At 31.6% G+C, this 14,557-nt stretch overlaps 1 non-coding gene and 1 pseudogene across 1 annotated transcript; one reads left to right on the top strand and one right to left on the bottom strand.

Annotated features, from left to right (window-relative positions):
* Positions 1–6,694: 6,694 nt before the first annotated feature.
* LOC121218022 (small nucleolar RNA R71) lies at positions 6,695–6,797 on the bottom strand. The gene has a single exon (XR_005914294.1). It is a non-coding gene; the product is annotated as a small nucleolar RNA R71 (small nucleolar RNA).
* Positions 6,798–7,124: 327 nt separating this feature from the next.
* On the top strand, positions 7,125–12,324 carry LOC107902333 (uncharacterized; annotated as a pseudogene).
* The last annotated feature ends 2,233 nt before the right edge of the window (positions 12,325–14,557 follow it).

The raw sequence follows: 14,557 nt of genomic DNA, 5'->3' as shown, positions 1-14,557 counted from the left end.
GTGGTTTCCTGCCCTTCTATAACTCATATGGTGTTTTGTTCTTTTTTTTACGTGGCACCTTATTTAAAAGGGAATTCACTGATAAAATAGCTTCCCCCTACATGTTTTGTAACAACCCAGAACTTCCTAGCATTGTGTTCATCATTTCCTTTAGGGTTTGATTTTTAAGCTCTGCTACTCCATTAGATTGAGAAGAGTATGATGGTGTCACTTCATGAATAATACCAAGTTGTGCACAAAATTTACCAAATGGTTCAACATATTCACCACCACGGTTACTTCTCACCCTTTTAATTCTTTTATTAAGTTGGGTTTCAACTTCCTGTTTATAGAGAACAAATTTCTCTATAGCTTCATCTTTGCTTTTAAGAAAATATACAAATGAATATTTTATGCTATCATCAATGAAGGTAATAAAATATTTATTCCCTCCTCTAGTTTTAATAAACTTTAAGTCACAAATATCACTATATATTAGATCAAGTGATTCAATATTTGTTTCAACAGATTGAAATGAAGACCTTGTTAGTTTTACCTCAACACACGTTTCACATTTATGATTATAATTAATGTGAAATGAAGGAATGTGCTCTAAATTAATTAATCTACATAAAGTATTAGAATTAACATGTAACAACCCAAGAATTTGTGGGCACCAGAAAAGTACATTATCGAGCCTCCGTCTTAGTAAACTGAGTCATAAATAATTATTAGAAGTAATTATGAGTTTAGTTGAGTGCTTAATTAGGTATTAATTAGGTGAATTTATTCTAATTAAGAATAATTAGGAAAAAGGATCAAATTGAATAAAGAGTGAAAGTCTAATTATAGATTAAAAGAAAGTTAAAAGGACTAAATAGGTAAATATGCCAAGTCCCATAAATGAGGCGGCATAAGTATGATAAAAAAATTTAGATTTTTATGTTTTAAATATATTAATATGTTATTTAATTATAAAATATATTATATTATATTATATTATATTATTATGTAAAATAAACCAAAATTATGACAAGTGTGTGGTAGAAATAAATCCAAGTGTATAAATAAAATACATATATTTGTGATTATTATGTATTTACTTATTATTTAAGTAAAATTATTATATTAATATTATGTTATTATTATTTTAATATAAATCATAATAGAAATAAAAGAATAGAAAAAGAGAAACAAAACAGAATAGGAAGGGACGAAACAGGGGAGTAAGAAAGAAAGAAAAAGAAAAAGAGAAAGAAAGGAAAAACTAGGGTTTAAGGTTTTAAAGCTTTAAAGGTAAGTCAATCAAGTCCTTTTCTTTTAATTTAGATGTTTTAGAAGTCTTAGAACAAAGTTTTGTTGAATTTAAGTTGAAGTTTTGAAAGTTAATAGATTTTTGAGTAGGCTTTATGTTGAATAAATGATGGAATTGAGGGTTTATTTGATAGAAAATTTGATTGGAATTGAATAAAAGATGGAATTGTAAACTAAGCTATACGTTTTGAGTTTTAAGGATTAAATTGAAATGAATTCGAAATTATGAAAATATGATAAAGATTAGATAGTTAAATGTGAGTTTGGCAAGAAATTGAGTAGCAAAAAGGTATGAATTGAGAAAGAAAAATATATAGGTTTAGTTAGGATTAAATTGGAATTAAAGTAAACGTTAGATAAAAATTTCAGCAATTAAATTGTGTTGTGCTAATGATTGTGGAATTATTTTAATTGTTCGTAGCTAATATCGAACCTGAAGCATCGGCCCAAAAAGGAAAAGAAAAGATCGTCGAGGATTAAATCCGAAGAGAATTCTGGTTTGTATCACTATAATTCGAACTTTGTCATTATTATGTGTTTAATTTACTAATTATGTGTGGTAAGTATTTTAAGGTAAGTGTCTAGTAAAATGAAAATTTATGATTGGGTATTGAAATTGAGACTGGTACTGAACTGAATTATAGAATACTGAATATTGTTTTTGAGTACTGAATTAAATTGTGAAGTTACATAATATTGTTATGTGTACCGCATTGAACTATGAAATTACTAAAGTAATGAATTACTGCAATACTGTGAAACTGATTGAAATAAGGAATTATAATTAATACTGAACTAAGATGGAAAGTGTACTGAAAAGTGAATTAAATACGCTATTAACTAGTCGGGCTAGTCGGATATAGTTGGCATGTCATAGGATATGAAAGAGTACGAGTTTTTGCCGGCTTACTGATCAGGCACTTATGTGCCGACTACTGTTACTGTTACTGATTCGATACTTTGTGTGTCAAATACTGTTACTTTTACAGTTACAAATTCAACACTTTGTGTGTTGAATACTGTTACTCTTACTGTTATTGCTACCGTACTGATTACTGATCAGGTACTATGTATCGTTTTAGGCACTATGTGCCGTATTGGTGTGTTGGTTGGAATTCGTGTATCCACCGAGTCCGAGTCAAGTTAATAGGGACAAATGAAATAAATTTGCTTGTAAAACTAAACTTGAATGATATAGTATATGTGAAAGGTGAGAATTGAAATAAAGAAATAAGAATGATATATATAATCAATTGATAATATAAAAAGATTGAATTGTTCATTAAGTAATGATAATTGTAATGAAAAAAATATGAGTGTAATTTAATGTATTTAATTATAAATTGAACTATAGTGATACCACTGAGTATATGCATACTCAGAGTACGGTTGTTTCCATGCGCAGGTTGTAGAAGTCAAGTACTGAACTAGCATCCAAAGCCAGACCCGACTTCAGCAAATTTTTGGTGATGTATATTTTCTTTTGGTAATGTGGCATGTACATAGGATGTGTATAAAGGTTATTATGTTCTGAATATAAATGGTTAAAAATGTTAGTATTATAAGTCTAAGAATTATAATGAAAGAAGTTTACCCATTTCAATTTAATTAGTACATTGATAAATTTAAATTGATATTATATTGATTGAGTTTGATTAGAAGGTATTTAGAATAGAAAATGAGAATGTGAAATGAATTGGTTGAATTGGTTATGTTTGGAAATGATACGGTTTTAATTGTAGGGGGTTTTATGTGAAAATAAGCAAAAATGCTGTCGAAATTTTTAAAAAAAATTGGAGTACTTGAACGAGTCCCATTTCACTTTTAATATATGTTTTAGACTTCAAAAGTTCATTATAAGGACTTAGTTATTCAATTATATTACGAATGTTATTTTATTTATGAATCATTCTTAAGTTATCTGATATGTTCGGTAATGCCTCGTACCCTTGTTCCAGCGATGGTTCGGGGTTAGGGGGTATTACATAACATGTCCGAACCGACCATGCCATAAATAAAATGACTTAAGCATATAAACAGAAGAAGAAGCATTATTCTTATTCATAATATTAGCTTTTACGGAGATAACATTGAGTTTCCACATGTCATTTAATACATATCCCCTTCCCAAAAATGTTCCCCATTTTGACAAAACTAACTTCTAAGATTCAAATACGATTCTAAAGCCATGCATACTTAGGAGGGTACCAAAGACAAGATTCTTGCGTATGTCAGGCACATACAACATATTTTGAAGTTTCAACTCTTTGCCAGAAGTCAACTTCAAAATCACAGTGCCTTTGCCCTTAATCTTGGAAGTTGCAACGTTGCCCATATAGAGTTTCTCCCCTTTCTCACGAGGAACCAACTCAACAAAGGAGTCATTGTCATAGCAAATATGACGTGTGGCACCAGTATCAAGCCATCATTCTCTTGGATTTGAATCAACCAAGTTGACTTCAAAAATCACAGCGCAGAGGTCAAGATTAGACACTTCCTTAGAAATATTTTCCATAGTGTTGGCCTCGTTTGTTCTGACTCTCTTTGGAAGCCTACAATCGGATGATTTCTGTCCCATCTTATTGCAATTAAAGCAATTTCCTTAGAATTTTGGCTTCTTGAAAACACCGCCTTTTGGACCTAGTTTAAATCCAGTCTGAGAATGTTTTCTTTTCTTAGAGTCCTTCTTGACTTCCACTAGGTTTGCCCTGGTAAAGTAAGGATTGGTTACTTTGTTTAGCCTTTTAGCCGTGCCTCAATTTGTTTCTTCAATTTGAAGTCTGACAATCAGATCTTCCACCGTCATTTCCTTTCTCTTATACTTAAGATAGTTCTTGAAGTCATTCCAAGCAAAGGGAAGTTTTTTAATAATGGCTACCACCTAAAAGGATTCACTTATCTCTATCCCTTCTACGAGAAAACCATGGGTGATCAGTTGGAATTCTTGCACCTGATTTACAACAGCTTTAGAATCAACCATTACAAAGTTTAAGGACTTGACAACTAAGAATTTCTTAGCACCAGCATCTTCAGTTTTGCATTTATGGTCTAGAGATTCCCATAATTCCTTAGTTGTTTTTTTGATACTATATACTTCATAAAATTCATCAGATAAACTGTTCAAAATGTAGTTATGACATAGGAAACCAGAGTTATTCCATGCTTCGACAAGGTTGAATGCGGTAATAGTATCTTCCTCATCCTTTTTAAAAATAGGAGGATCATCCTTCAAAAATTTTTTCATATTCAACATGGTAAAAAAGAACAAGATTTTCTGTTGCCATGTTTTAAAATTATCTCCAGCAAATTTCACAAGCTTTTCATTGTGACTCATAGCCACAGGTAAAGTTTGGCTTTCAGCTTGAGCTTGAGCATTTGCCTCAGGCTTTGAATTGGATAAGTTGTTTGACGAATGAGACATTTCTGTAATCGGAATAAAGAACCAAAATCTATAAATAAATTAAAATCTGAAACAGAAGTATAAACCAATCTTAAATAAGTTATAATGGTAATTTGTACGCCTTAGATTAAAACTATAATAATTAATCTGTCTTAAGATTGTAAGAATATTTGATATCGTATGTAGTATTAATATGTCAATAACAATAATAATGCAATACAATGCAGTAGCAGTAACACAATAGAATACTTGTAATCTGACAAAGTTAATAATTAGAATAAGAATTTTGTTGAGGCTTGTATAAACAGTTTCCTTAAGATAGATTTGTGCTCTCCTTGGTGCTTTGAGAAATGTTGGACGTCTGTCTCCCAAGATACAACAACAAACAATCATAGTAGTAGCACAACAACAGTGATCAGTCAAACATAATCTTGCCTTTCTCTATTACCAGGAGAAATGAATTTAGAAGGAATTTTTGATATTGATAGTTTTTTTATGATATTTTTTGAATTCTCCTAACTTGGCTTTATATAGAAGAGAGGAAATAAATGAAGAGGTTTGCTAAAAAATTAATAGACATAAGTGAATAGAGACAATGAATGAAAAAAATATCAATATTCAACCAAGAGATACATTTTTTCAAATGATACAACTGTATGGAAAAATGCAGTATTAAACCAAGAGATACAATTATCATTCATTCCTCAATAATTATTTTTCCAATATTAATTCTAGACTTTTAGATGATAGGTGGCTAACCAATCTAGCCCTAACTGGTTAGTGGCTACTCTACGTTAATTTATGCCTTTCGTGGCTAACCAATCTAGCCCTAATTGGTTAGTGACTACTCTAATGTAGGCAACTTTATGACAAATATTTTTATAAGTCTTAAAGTTATCAGGTGATTATAATACCATATGGTTGGAATGAACTTAAACAGTTGAAATGTCATATTTCACCATCATTTGCTTATGGATTCATTTGGTAAACTCTTGGACTTATTAAACAATCATTTTGGACACTCCATTGATGGACATACCTTTGCTCATGGACTTATATGCTTAATTAGTGGACGTACATTGTTAGATCATCTGATTGGGACCTCCATTTATGTTTGGGTTCTAATTGAGTAATAACATTAGTATTAAGTTTTAATCTTAATATAAAACCAAGAGTTCATCCTCTAACCCCAACATATTTTCTTCCAGTATTTGTTTTTATTTTCTTGCATTGATTGTTTATTTTTAGTGTTTCTAGCAACTCATTTCATTACCAATACTTATTCCAAAGTTAAGTGTTAAATTTCTGTTGTAGCATAATACTAGTAATCTTGTAAGTTCTAATCAACTTCTCTGTGGATCGATCTTGGACTCCTGAGATTTTATTACTTGAATATAACCTGCACTTGGGTTGTAGACCTAGAAAGTCATTGTCATGTTTTTGGCACCATTCCCGGAGAAGATAAGATTTATGTGACAAGTTTATAAGTATTCTTTTTTCTATACATATATTTGGCTGGTTTTACTGCCTATTTTGTTTATGCTTTTTGGCATCCTGATTTCAATTCTCATTGTTTAGTTAGAAAAAACTGTGAAACTTTTGTTGGTAATTTGATTGAGACACCTCCACATTCACCAATCATAGATAAGATTGGAAGAGCTCCTAATGAAAATGAGATTCAATAAGTGCACACCATGCGTGATTACTTGCAACCTCCTTGAAACTCAACAGCCTCTTGCTTTGTTTTGCCTTTGAATGCAAATAACTTTCGATTCAAATTTGGTACGATAACTTTACGTCCTAATTTTCATGGCTTAGAGTCTGAAAGTCTTTACTTACATCTTAAAGATTTTGATAAAGTATGTCCCACCTTTAATGATCCAACTTGGGCTAATAAAATTGATAAACTCAAATTATTTCCTCTTTCTTTAAAAGCTAAGGCAAAAATTTGGTTTAAAAATTTAAAGACAAGACCAATTGGTACTTGGCAAGAAAATTTTCCAACACAACAGATTCAAAATTTCTTGCAAAATTCAAATGAACCATTTTTTCATTGTTGGGAACGTTTCAAAGATTTGTTAAGTTCTTGCCCACATCATGGTTCTGATAATTGGTGGACTTTAAGCTTCTTTATGAAGGTTTAACTCCTAAAACTAACCAATTTGTTGAGACAATGTGTAACAGAGAGTTCCTTGATAAAGAACATGGATCATTTAGTAGAAAATTCATAATCTTGGCACATATTAACCCTTCTGAAGGTTCCATTAGATAGAATCTGGCTAATAATAAAGGAAAATATCACCTTAGTCAAGAAGATGATCTAAGTCCTAGGATGGCTAGTTTAACTAGAAAGGTTGAAGCCATAGAGCTTAGGATAATAAAAGAAATTACACCAGGAAAAATTGAAGAAAATTGTGGTATTTGTGAAATCATGGGACATTCTACTGTGGAATACCCAAACATTTCACTTTTCAAAGAAATGTTGCATGATGAAGCAAATACTGTGGAAATATTCAAAAAACCCTTTCATTCTCAAAACTCAAGCACTTACAACCCTCAATGGAGAAACCATCCTAACTTTAGCTGGCAGGATAATAATCGTGCTCATTTCCCCCAACCTCCAAAACCTCCCAACATTCTGACCCAACCGTCTTCGCATGTTAAAAGTTTAGAGGAGACATTGCAAGAATTCATGCAGACGCAAACAAATGTCAACAATCAGACTTCATAAATCAATGAAATCAAGAACACACTTTCTATGTTGATAGCCTCATTGTGCATTCACGAAAAAGGTACGTTTCTTGCTCAACCGTAACCTAATCCTTCTACTCAGTGCCATGTTTCTTGTACCTAGGAAATCCGAAAAGAATATATGAATTCTACCACAAATTTTCTAAGTGGGAAGGCCATCAACAAGACCATTCCTTCCAAAGTCAAGAGCCCTCTCTTGCTCCGCAAATTAGTGGTAAGGATGATGGTAAGCCTAAAATTTTTTATTAGCTAGACAAGGAAAAATGTGAGAGTTCTATACCTTTCCCTAAATGATTGCAACCAAAAAGGAATTTGAATCAAAATGCTAAAATTTTAGAAATTTTCAAACAAGTTAAGATTAATATTCCTTTATTGAATGTGATTAAACAAGTTCCATCATATGCTAAGTTTTTGAAATATATGTGCATAGTTAAAAGGAAATATAATTGCAAAATAAAGCCTTTTTAACTGAACATGTGAGTTCAATCATTCAACATATCACTCCACCTAAATATAAGTATCCTGGTTGCCCTACAATTTCATGCATCACTGGGAACACTATAATAGAGCGTGTTGTGCTTGACCTTTGTGCTAGTGTTAATCTTTTGCCTTTCTCTGTTTATCAATAGTTAGGTTTAGGTGAACTTAAGCCAACATCTGTTACACCTTAGTCTGATGAATCTGTCAAAATTCCTTGAGGGATAGTAAAATATGTGTTGGTTCAGATTGACAAATTTTATTTTCTAGTTGATTTTATTGTTTTGGACACACATCCTGTCTCAAATTCTATTGTACAAATCCCTGTTATTTTAGGTCGTCCATTCCTTGCAACTTCTAATGCTTTGCTTAGTTGCAGGAATGAGGTTCTAAATTTGGCTTTTGGAAACATGACATTAGAATTAAATGTGTTTAATGTTTGTAAGTAACCTCCTGAAGATTTTGATGTACATAAAGTGGACTTCATTGAACAACTTGTCCATGAAGAATTCATCAATTCCAAATTATTCAATCATTTGGAAAATTATTTAATTGAATTTGAAATTGATGACGAAACAAAATATTCATGCATTGATTCTATGTTAAATTCTTTTCAGGGACAAGATAAGAACTTTTATTGGAAACAAAAGTTTGAGGAACGCCTAACAACTATAGATGTTTTAACACCATTAGTTGATTAACACCCCAAGCTTGATTTGAAACAACTACCATGTGATCTAAAATATTCATTTTTAGGTGAAAATGACACTTTTCTAGTCATAATTTCCTCAAAACTTAATGCACACCAAAAACTTAAGCTATTGAAAATTTTGAATATGCATAAAAATGCATTAGGATGGACCATAGCTGACATAAAAGTAATTAACCCATTGATTTGCACACCTAACATTTATTCAGAGGAAAATGTTAAACCCCTTTAGACAAATGCAATGAAGGCTTAATCCTAATATAAAAGAAGTAGTGAGAAATGAACTTATTGAACTCTTGGGTAATTGAATCGTTTGTCCTATTTCTGAGAGCAAATAGGTAATTCCTACCCAAGTTGTACCCAAGAAATCTTGGGTTACTGTAGTCGAAAATGAAAATAATGAATTGATCCCAACTAGGACTGTTACTGGTTGGTGCATGTGCATTGACTACATGAAACTTAATTTAATGACTAGAAAATATCATTTCCCTTTACCCTTCATGGATCAAATCTTAGAAATAGTTGTAGGGCATGAATTTTATTGTTTTCTAGAAGGATGTTCTGGGTATAACCAAATTGCAATTTCATTTGAGGATCAAGAGAAAACCACTTTCACATGCCCTTTTGGCACTTTTACATATGAAAGGATGCCTTTTAGATTATGTAATGCACCAGCCACGTTTCAGAGATGCATGCTCATTATTTTTAGTGATATGGTTGAAAACATTTTAAAACTCTACATGGATGATTTTTCTATTTTTGGTGATTCATTTGATGATTGCTTATCCAATTTAGAAAAGGTTTTAATCTGATGTAAAGAAAAAAAGAATCTTGTTCTTAATTAGGAAAAATGTCATTTCATGGTCACTAAAGGAATTGTTTTGGGACACATAGTTTCTTCAAAAGGGATTGAGGTAGACAAGAATCCCCTGATTTTGAAAAGGCTAAGGCTTGAATGGCGCTCTTTTTCCAACACCAAAAATTGTAAAGGACATTAGGTCATTTTTAGGACACGCAAGATTTTATAGGAGATTTATAAAAAAATTTATTGATATATCTATGCCTTTGTGTTATCTCTTACTAAAGGATAGTGTGTTTGAATGGAATAAAAAGTGTGAAATGGCTTTTGGAAAACTTAAAAGTATTCTTACTTCTGCTCCTATTATGAAACCCCCTGATTGATCTTTACTATTTGAAGTAATGTGTAATGCTAGTGATTATGTTGTTGGTGCTGTGTTAGGAAAAAGGAAAGATAAGAAACCATATGTCATTTATTATGCAAGTAAAAATTTAAATAGTGCCAAAATGAATTACTCTACTACTAAAAAAGAATTACTTGCTGTAGTTTTTGCAATGGAAAATTTTAGATCATACATTGTTGGATCATTTATTGTTGTCTTTAGTGATCATACAACTTTAAAATATCTTCTCTCCAAAAAGGATGCCAAACCCATGTTGATTAGGTGGACTCTTTTTCTTTAAGAATTCACCATCACCACTTGAGATAATAAAGGAGTAGAAAATGTTGTGGCTGACCATTTGTCAAGACTTGTTTTCTTGATGAGCAACTTTTAAATATCTCTTTTATACCATGGTTTGCTGACATTGCTAATTTTCTTGTGACAGGAAAAATTCCTTCTTAGTGGAGTTTACAAGATAAAGGGAAAAACTTTTCTGAAGTAGAAAAATTTTATTGGGATGATCCATATTTTTTCAAATACTGCTTTAATCAAAATTTTCGAAGATGCATATCTGACAATGAGGTACATAGTGTCATTAATTTTTGTCATTCTAAGACATGTGGTTGGTATTTTTAATCCAAGAAAACTGCTACAAAAAATTTACAATGTGGATTTTATTGGCCAACCTTATTTAAGGACACTTATAATTTATGCAAATCATGTGAAAATTGCAAAAAATATGGATCCATTTCAAAACGAAACATGATGCCTTTGAATTCGATTTTGGTGGTAGAAATTTTTTACTGTTGGGGTATCAACTTCATAGGACCTTTTCCATCATTGTTTGGTTTCTTATACATATTCGTTGCAATAGATTGTGTTTCAAAATGGATAAAGGCAATTCCATTCAAAATAATGATCACAAAACAATTATTAAGTTTTTAAGAAAATATTTTAAGTCGATTTGGGATTCCACGATCTATTATAAGCGATGGGGGAACACATTTTTGCAACAAAATTTTTTAATCATTATTGAAGAAATATACCATTACACACACAGTTGCAACCCCTTATCATTCTCAGACAAATGGACAAGTAGAACTTGCAAATAGGGAGATTGAGAACATTTTGGAAAAAAAGGTTAACCCAACTTGCAAAGATTGGTCTTTGAGACTTAATGTTGCATTATAGGCTTACCGAACTACTTTCAAAACATCATTAGACATGTCTCTCTACTGATTAGTTTATGGAAAACCTTGTTATTTACCTATGGAAATTGAACATAAGGCATATTGGGCAATTAAAATACTTAATCCCAATCTTGATGGTGCTTCTAAGTTGTGAAAGTTGCAAATTAATGAACTTGAAGAACTTAGAAACTATGCTTATGAGAATTCAAAGATAAATAAAGAAATAACCAAAGCTTTTCATAATAAGATGATGTTAAGAAAGACATTTGATGTTGGACAAAAGGCTTTGCTCTATAACTCCAGACTTCTCATATTTCTTGGAAAACTAAGATTAAGGTGGAGTGATCCATTTGTTATAATACATGTGTACCCTCATGGGGCAGTCGACATTGAGAATCCAAAGAATGGTAATGTATTCAAGGTAAATGGACAAAGATTGAAATTATTCCTAAAAAATCAATTTGCTCAACATGAAATTGTTTGTCTTTCCGATCCTTGTTACAAGAATGTTTAGGTGTAAATATATATTTTACTAATTAGGAGTTTATATTATTATAAATATTATTATCATTTTTATTGTTACTATTTATTTCAATTCTCTTTTTTTACCCCGATTAAATGGCGAATAACAGTACTCCGTGGATTTATAGTCATTCCCATCAGCTACCTATAAAACTGATATTGTATATTCTTAATTTTAAATTTTCTCCAATTCAAAACCTTTTACTCTTCTCTACCATATCGTTTTCTTTGCTTCCAAAGTACTCTAATCATTTTTTCAAACTTTTTTTGTTTTCAAAATGGATAACATTGTTTCAAAGTTGCACAAATGATTTTCTTGTCTCCTTAGAAATATGATAATGAAACTTTACAAGGTTAGATGCGAGAGATTAAGGATGCTCATGCATAAGTGCATGCCTATAGACATTGAAGTGATCATTAAAGGAAATGTATGATTTGAGGAGTATCTTCCTTTTTTGCATTTACCTGGCACAGGTAGGAGCAGTTATGCAAGAAAGCGAAGAGCAAAGCGCGTTGGAGTGATTTGTCACCAGTGTGCCAGATGGACCTGTAATGGTTAGTGTCGATCTATTTGGATGGCATTGTAAATTGAGAAGATAAAATAATATTCATTACAGATAGATTGTCTAAGGAGAATTTTAGAGATATCCAAATGTCTCTTGAGACCCATCCTAGTGGAGCTATGCAAAAGGAAATTCTCGATTTATGGTCTCAGTTCCAATATGAATGGATCTAATGATAAAAGACCCTGTTTGCCAGTTTATAGGAAAACTGGATGGAAAGCTGATCCTTGACTCATAGAAGGCGTTTAAGCTTAAACTGGACGTAAAACAGGAGGAAGATGTGAGCCACAATCACAACTACTGTAAATAATTCTCAACCTTCAATCTTCATTTGCAATAATCACATGTTTCGTGCATTTTACATGATTTTATATCAATTATTTATCTTGATTTCAATTATTTGAAAAAAATAAAAATAAAAATAAAAAATAGAAAAAAATGATTGCTAATATTGATATTTTATTACTATCTATTTTTAGATTTTCTGTCATGTGTGATGATTTTTTCTCTTCCGTATTATTGTCTAGGGATTTATTTTTTTGTAACTGATAATTAATTCTGACATGTTCATTTTTGAATTTTTCTTCTCGAGAAATTTTTGCCTTTGACTTGTTTGATTTTTTTCCTAACATCTTATTTTCTCTTTCTTTTTTATTATTACTCTATGTGGGGTCCGAATCTTATATAGTTCACTACTCCCTGTAACACCCCTAACCCATATCTGTCGTCAGAATAAGGTTTCAGAGTATTACCAAAGTTTACCGATCAAACAGACATAAATTTCAATCATTCTGTATCATATAATATTGGGTCAAAAACGAATTAAACTCATACATACTGTCCCTTATTCGAGTCCTTGAGACCCAAAATACACGTTAGAAACAAGTCAGGACTAATTCAGAAACTCAGGGAATTTTTTAAAAAATATTAAAAAATTTCAAAGCTGCGTATGACCAGGCCGTGTGACTCACGTGGCTAGGAGACATGCCCGTGTCTTAGACCGTGTGGGCATTTGAAATAGGGACACACGGCTATGTTACAGCCCGTGTTCGTGCCCGTATAACTCTCTAACTTGGGTCACATGACCAATCCACACTCCTATGTGCTAGGCTGTGTACCCATTCAAAATGGCCTCGCACGCTCGTGTGCTAGCCGTGTGTCTCACATTGCCGAATCACACGCCTGTGTGTCTGGCTATGTGGACTCAGAATGTACTTCAAACAAGTTTACCATTCCCTGCAAGCTTGGACATTATGTAATTCAAAATTCATTCGTTTAACTAGTTCAAAACACAATCAAACACATTCAAATCATATCAAAACAACCATCTTAGGTGCTTGACCAATGTACCCTCATTGGTACCACATTTATATCATCAAAACATATCATCAAAACATTATTCAAGTCCAAATTATAAACATACCTAATTTAATCCATTTTTCCTAGTTTATAAATATTTAAACATAAATTTAACGTGCCATAATATAACTTCAAACACAAACACATATTCATATGTATATGCCAACCAATATTAAGCTTATAACCTCATTTACAATCAAACCACAAAATAACTATTATTTAGACACCCTAGGTACATGCCGACACAAAAGATAGACATCACCACATTTGAGTTTGGGATCGTTGTTGGATGCTGAATCGATGATCAAAAATTAAGTACCTAACCTACGCACGGAGAACAAAATCGTCAGCTAAGTAAAAACTCAGTGGTATTTCTATAATCCGAATATTTAAAGGCAACAATATAATAAATACAATTGAATATTTTAAACCACATTTTATTTTTACAATAACATTAACTATTCAATACTCAAAACATAAATAATTCATTTCATACCATATTCAATTTTCATCACTTGTTATACATAATAGCTTTTCACAATTTAATCCACATATCAATTGAAACAATAACAATATCAAATTCATGAATACATAATTCATGTCTCTCATTTTCATGTTTCGATTCTTTATCCCATTTTCAGTTCTCATACAATATCATCCAATATCAATCATAGTACTATTTTATTTAATTACCCCTATTAACACGACTCAAACTCGAACAAATACACGGATCCAACCAACACACCAGTTTGGCACCTATTGCCTCATCGGATAATTCGAAGTAATAAATTGACACCCAGTGTCTCATCGAATAAATCCGAAGTAATAAATTGACACCCAGTGTCTCATTGGTTAAACCAAAGTAAATTGGCACCTAGTGCATCATCGACTCGAAGTCGAAGAAATCCCTGATCTCTTCCAATCCTATGGCATGGCATTTATATCTGACTCTGCCCAATATAGTTAATAGGGTTCCAATTCACTTTCCAAATACAACCAATATCCAATTATCATATTTACACATATATATTCATAATATTTATACATATATCAATTCAATCCAATTCAATCAACTTTAATTCAATTCAATATCAAGTCCCAAATACTCACCT

Source organism: Gossypium hirsutum, chromosome D05, assembly GCF_007990345.1.
Source record: "Gossypium hirsutum isolate 1008001.06 chromosome D05, Gossypium_hirsutum_v2.1, whole genome shotgun sequence".
NCBI classification, from domain to species: domain Eukaryota; kingdom Viridiplantae; phylum Streptophyta; class Magnoliopsida; order Malvales; family Malvaceae; genus Gossypium; species Gossypium hirsutum.
This window is presented reverse-complemented; position numbering and strand designations above follow the sequence as displayed.